The following is a 6,000-nucleotide window of genomic DNA, read 5'->3' as shown; positions in this document are numbered from 1 at the left end:
CGTCAGGGTCACACTTTGAGTTCAAAGGTAAAAAAAGGCCATAAATGAGCTTGTCCGGGCAATAACTATGTCGTTCATTGTGAGATTTAACATCATTTGGCACATTTGTTCACCATCATTGGACGGTGTGTCATGCGGAAGATTTAAGTCGATATCTCCAAGGTCAAGATCACACTTTGAGTTCAAAGGTCAAAAATGACCATAAATGAGCTTGTCCGGGCCATAAGTATGTCATTTATTGTGCGATTTTAAATTACTTGGCACATTTGTGTGTCATGCGAAAGTATTACGTCGATATCTCCAAGGTCAAGGTCACACTTTGAGTTCAAAAGTCCGGGTCATAGTTCAAGTCATTGGACGGCGTGTCATGCGAAAGAATTCAGAGTTCAAAAGTCAAAATGGCCATAAATGATAATAGCATAATAATTATTTTAAAAAATCGCCATAAATTAGCTTCTCTTGTTTTGTGAAGACAGCATGCAAAATATTCTTTGTCAATTCATCATGCGGGGCTATACGTCACGTCTGTGACAAAGCTCATGTTAATTCTGGGATAAGTTTGACCAACGGCACGTCATTAAAACGTTTCAAACCCCCAATGCTTTACAATCATAGTTCCAAGGCGTAGACCCAAGCTTTAATCATTTTTATGTCTTGATGTTTGTATTGTCTTTTATTGTATAAGCATTTGCACCTGCCTTAAATAATTGACACACTGGTGTTTACAAGAATGTTTTTCGTGATTATGTTAAAAGAGGTTCATTGTTCTAGTTTAATACCCAATCAAAATATGTTGTCCTCTTGTGTATCGAATGATTACACAGGTGATCTCAATTAAAACAGGACATTAGTGTGCCATTGATGTATCAATTTGAACAGTATCATTTTGCCATTAATTTATTTAGTCATGTTCAGAACACATTCCGATATTTCATGTATATTTGTAAATAAATAACGCGTCAATTAATTAATCAGGACTATATATAAAAATGCTCATATAGTCGGTGTTATATGTATATTAAACGTTCTGTAAACAACAAACAACTTGAAAGATTCCGTAAATATGGCAGTTTAGTTGGACAATTTATAGGAACATATGCTATGAACGAAGCTTTCATGAATTTACAAACATGAATTGTGCAACACAGTCAGCTTTTTTCCTTTATAGCGAGACATTCGGCCATTAAACATACAAGGATGAAGCATACATTAAAATAGAAGAAATGAAACACAAGAAACATCAGTGGACTCTCGACAAAAGTCAACAAGCAGAAAAAGCGGGTAATGAGCCAACGTCATCTCAGGGCTAGCACAAATTGAAGAACATTTATTTGTATGTCGTTTTCGTGCCGGTTGCTTTGCGTGTTTTTGCAAAAATGAATTAAAGGGCGAATTTATGCCCTACAATCCTCGATGTAACTACCGACATTCCGCAAATGCTGCAGGCGACATGTAGTGGATATGAAATAAAAATAGTTAAGATAATTTGTACCCATAATTGCATAAAGAAATTCATAATTTGAAAAGCATTATTTATCTTTCAAACGCAACAGCACATTGTATTATGCCATGCAATATCAGCTGTTTTATACCATTTATACAAGTATGATGACCACAACAGGACTTCTGAATATACTGTATAATGTTTATACCATAAATGTTTGTTTTGGAAATTTATTCTTAAATTTAATCCAGCGCTTACACGTTTTATCAGATTTTGTCCGATTGTATATACATGTGTTTGTAAAGTACGTCGGTAACTGATTATTATTATTATGTTAAATAAAAGTTTAGCACTATTTCTGTAAATTTACACTATGTTGAAGAATTGAAGATTACTTTTATTTAGAAAATAACCTACATTTTGATTTAATGAAATATAGGGATTGCACGCATGAAGTGAAACACTTTATAATTAAGCACACGGTCTTATATGATTTAACTTTATTTTGAACGGTTGCTTCAATGTGCTTTATATCCCCCGCTATAGGAGGAGGGATATTGTTTTGGCGTTGTCCGTCCGTCCGTCTTTCCGTCCGTCCGTCTTTCCATCCGTCCGTCTTTCCGTCCGTCCGGCACTTTTGTGTCCGGAGCCATATCTTGGAAGTGCTTTGGCGGATTTCATTGAAACTTGGTATGAGTATTTATATCGATAAGAGTATGATTTACGCCAAATGGCATTGTACACCATCTGTTGATAAAGGAGTTATGGCCCTTTGTATCTTTAAAAAATGCTTTTTTAGTGTCAAATGTAACACTTTTGTGTTCAGAAGCATATTGTCGGGGGATATCAATTCAATGAATTTGCTTGTATTAATCATAACCTGTAGGTCGTCTGTGCACACAGTGATATATTTTTAATAATATTATAGAAGATTAACATAATAAAATGTTTTAGGAAAGTGCATTTATGTTAAAATAACAACTAAATATCATCGAAGTAGGAATACCTTTTTAGCTCACCTGTGCACAATGCGCTCATGGTGAGCTTTTGTCCGTCGTCCGTCGTGCGGCCTCAACATTTGCCTTCTTAACACTCTATAGGCCACTTTTATTGTCCAATCTTCATGAAATTTGGTCAGAAGATTGGTCTCAATTGATATCTTGGATAAGTTCGAAAATGGTTATGTTTGCTTGAAAAACATGGCAGCCAAGGGGCGGGGCATTTATCCTTATATGGTTATATATGGCTATAGTAAAACCTTGTTAACACTCTAGAGGCCACATTTTTTTCCAATCTTCATGACACTTGGTAAGAAGATTCATCCCAATAATATGTTGGATGAGTTCGAAAATGATGCCAGTTGGCTGAAAAACATGGCCGCCAGGGGCGGGGCATTTTTTTCTTATATGGCTATAGTAAAACCTTGTTAACACTCTAGATGCAACATTGATTATCCAATCATCATGAAACTTGGTCAGAAGATTTGTCCAAATGATATCTTGGACAAGTCAAAAATGGTTCCGGTTGCTTTAAAAACATGGCCACCAGGGGGACGGGGCATTTTTTCTTATATCGCTATGTATTGCTTTAGTAAAACCTTGTAAACGCTCTAGAGACCACATTAATTGTCCGATCTTCATGAAGCTTGGTCAAAAGATTTGTCCCAATGATATATTGGATGAGTTTTCCAAATTCCAAATTCCGGTTAGTTGAAAAACATGGCCACAAAGGGACGGGGCCTTTTTCCTTATATAGCTATAGTTAAACCTTGTTAACACTCTAGTTTTAATCAACATAAGGATCACACATTAAGACAATCAATAATTAGTTCAAAAATACGTTCTTCATTTAAATGTACAAGGGGGAATAAAACTCTTTATAATATACAAGTCAAAGTAAAACTAGTGAAACTCTCCAATCTATACAAAACTGAATATCATATATTTCATGATTTTTTCAAGTTTGGTCTTTTGCTGTGTTATTATGTTAAAGGGACCGTCAACCACGAATGAAAAAAAGTAAGTTCTTATAATTCTTATTCTTATAATTTTATATTGATTAAAATATCACGACTCATATATTACATTACTTAAAAAAAATTGTTAATTTTCATATTTTTAGTACATTCGGTAATAAATTTTACTGGGTACAGGTACAAGGTAACTACCACTTAACTATAAATAACGCAAGTAGATTGATCATCATTGTCACATGGTAAACCCAGGAATGCAAATTGTGCATGCGTAGTGAATTGTATACATTTTATATATAAAATGACCAATCTACTTGCGTTATTTATAGTGTGTATATCGTTATGTCACATTTTTTCGCGATGTACTTTCGATTTAACATCGCGAAATTGTATTACCGAATATACTGAAAATAAGAACTTTTTCAAGTAATGTAATGTACCAGTCATGATATTTTAATCAATATAAACTACATGTAATAATTGTAAAAAAAGGTCACTTTTCTATGGAAATAAGGCATTCCAAAAGACAGCTACATTCCACTTTGCCATCCTTCTGAACTTCAGGAGGTAATCTGAACCAATAGTTAATATGATTGATAACTTCTGTACATGGTCTCTATGGCATTAGCTTTTCATAAACATCCGTCAATGGTTGTAACAAGAGATAGCAAGTGGACAAAAACTTTGACCTTCTGCACATCGTCTCAATGACCTTCACCTTTTAGCCAAAACTTATACGATTTTAATGTGATAACTATCCATCAATTACAAAATAATGGCTTTATTATATAAGCCGATACTATTGATTGATACGTTTCAATAGACTTAACTAGAACTATGAGAAATAATCATCTCATTGTTACACATCTTATAAATCAAAGTCTAAACAACGCATGTGTTATAACATAATTTTAAGGAAAAATATAAGTATCCACATTTCAAAGTCATTCTTGCATTGAAACTAACATGTCACTATTACACAAACAACTTTTGTCATTTAAATCACGCATTCCCACACATATAATGTAGGTATATATTTAACAAAAAATGGTTGCACTGTACCAAAGCACTAATTGACTAACATCAATTGTAATTTGTATCATTAGTATTATTATTACTACTACTACACAAATCAGATACAAGAATGATAAGCTATTTTACTTTGTACACCAGGATCTTGTTGATGTTGTACCGTCCCACAATAACGGAGTCAGTGTAGCTGTTGTAGCAGAGTGACCATGGGCACTGAAGCCCATCCCTCTGTGTAGCAAGCGTGGCCCGCTTCCTACTGCCCTTACTGTCAATCTGTAGGATAGTTTTGGAAGTATGTCCACATACCAGCACCTGGCCTGCAGGTGTCACGTGTACACAAGTTGGCCTTTCCAATTCAGGGTCAATGCAGATGGAAATGACTGACCCATCTCTGGCCAAAGTGAGGAGCTTGTGATGGGAGTAGTTTGTGATGTACAACATGAAAGACGAATTATCGTATATAATATTTAGAAATAAGTCTAATTACATACCATATTACACTTGTATTTTTATTTAATAACAACAAATTATAAAGAACAGGTCAAACACTGTTATTTTCAAAGCCATGCACTTTTTTCATCGACCGGTCAAGAGGTAACAGTATATATATATTAATAACTATTTGTATGATTATTACTGCAGAATTTTGAGTTCCTTGCTGTTATAATAATATGTTCCTGTTAAAAGAGATAAATCCACCATGGTTCTTACCTGTCTGCTCCTGAGTTATCCTTGTAAATTTTGCGGACTAGTTTAACATCCAGCGAATACTTGTACAGCGCAGTAAGAGAGGTTAAAAACAGGTCACCTTGGTGGAAGGCAATACTATTGCATTTATGTTGAAATTGGAGCTTTCTGTCTTTAACTAGCTTGTTGTTGTTGACTTTGATAAACTGAAACTCTAAACCAATAGTAACACCAACCTCACTGGGTGGGGGTGATCTGACACATGGTCAAATGCTCATCAGATACAATACAGTGACTCACCAGCTAGTACTGCTGGTTTAGCAGCTTGGCTTTCTTATTATTCAAGTCTACAACCAGGACCTGTCTACTAGGTAGAACACATATGTCTCTGATTTTGCATTACATTTCTTTTGACTCACCTCCTATGAGTAAAACATATTCAGACTTTCCATCCATCCTTATTACCTAGTCTGAATTTCACCGCATTGTCAATGCCTGGGTACTGTGTTCAATCATCCCACGACCTGACAACTTGGAAAGGTACTGCATAATTTCACTATTAGGCTGGAAAGTTATTGAAGATTTTACTTGAACAAAGTTCTCCTTTCGATATTTGTATGCCCCCCTTCGAAGAAGAGGGGGTATATTGCTTTGCTCATGTCGGTCTGTCGGTCGGTCTGTCGGTCGGTCTGTCGGTCTGTCGGTCGGTCCGTCCAACAGGTGGTTGTCAGACGATAACTCAAGAACGCTTGGACCTAGGATCATGAAACTTCATAGGTACATTGATCATGACTCGCAGATGACCCCTATTGATTTTGAGGTCACTAGGTCAAAGGTCAAGGTCACGGTGACCAGAAATAGTAAA

This window comes from Dreissena polymorpha, chromosome 1, assembly GCF_020536995.1.
Source record: "Dreissena polymorpha isolate Duluth1 chromosome 1, UMN_Dpol_1.0, whole genome shotgun sequence".
NCBI lineage: Eukaryota > Metazoa > Mollusca > Bivalvia > Myida > Dreissenidae > Dreissena > Dreissena polymorpha.
The sequence above is the reverse complement of the archived record's forward strand: the minus strand, read 5'-3'. Positions refer to the sequence as shown.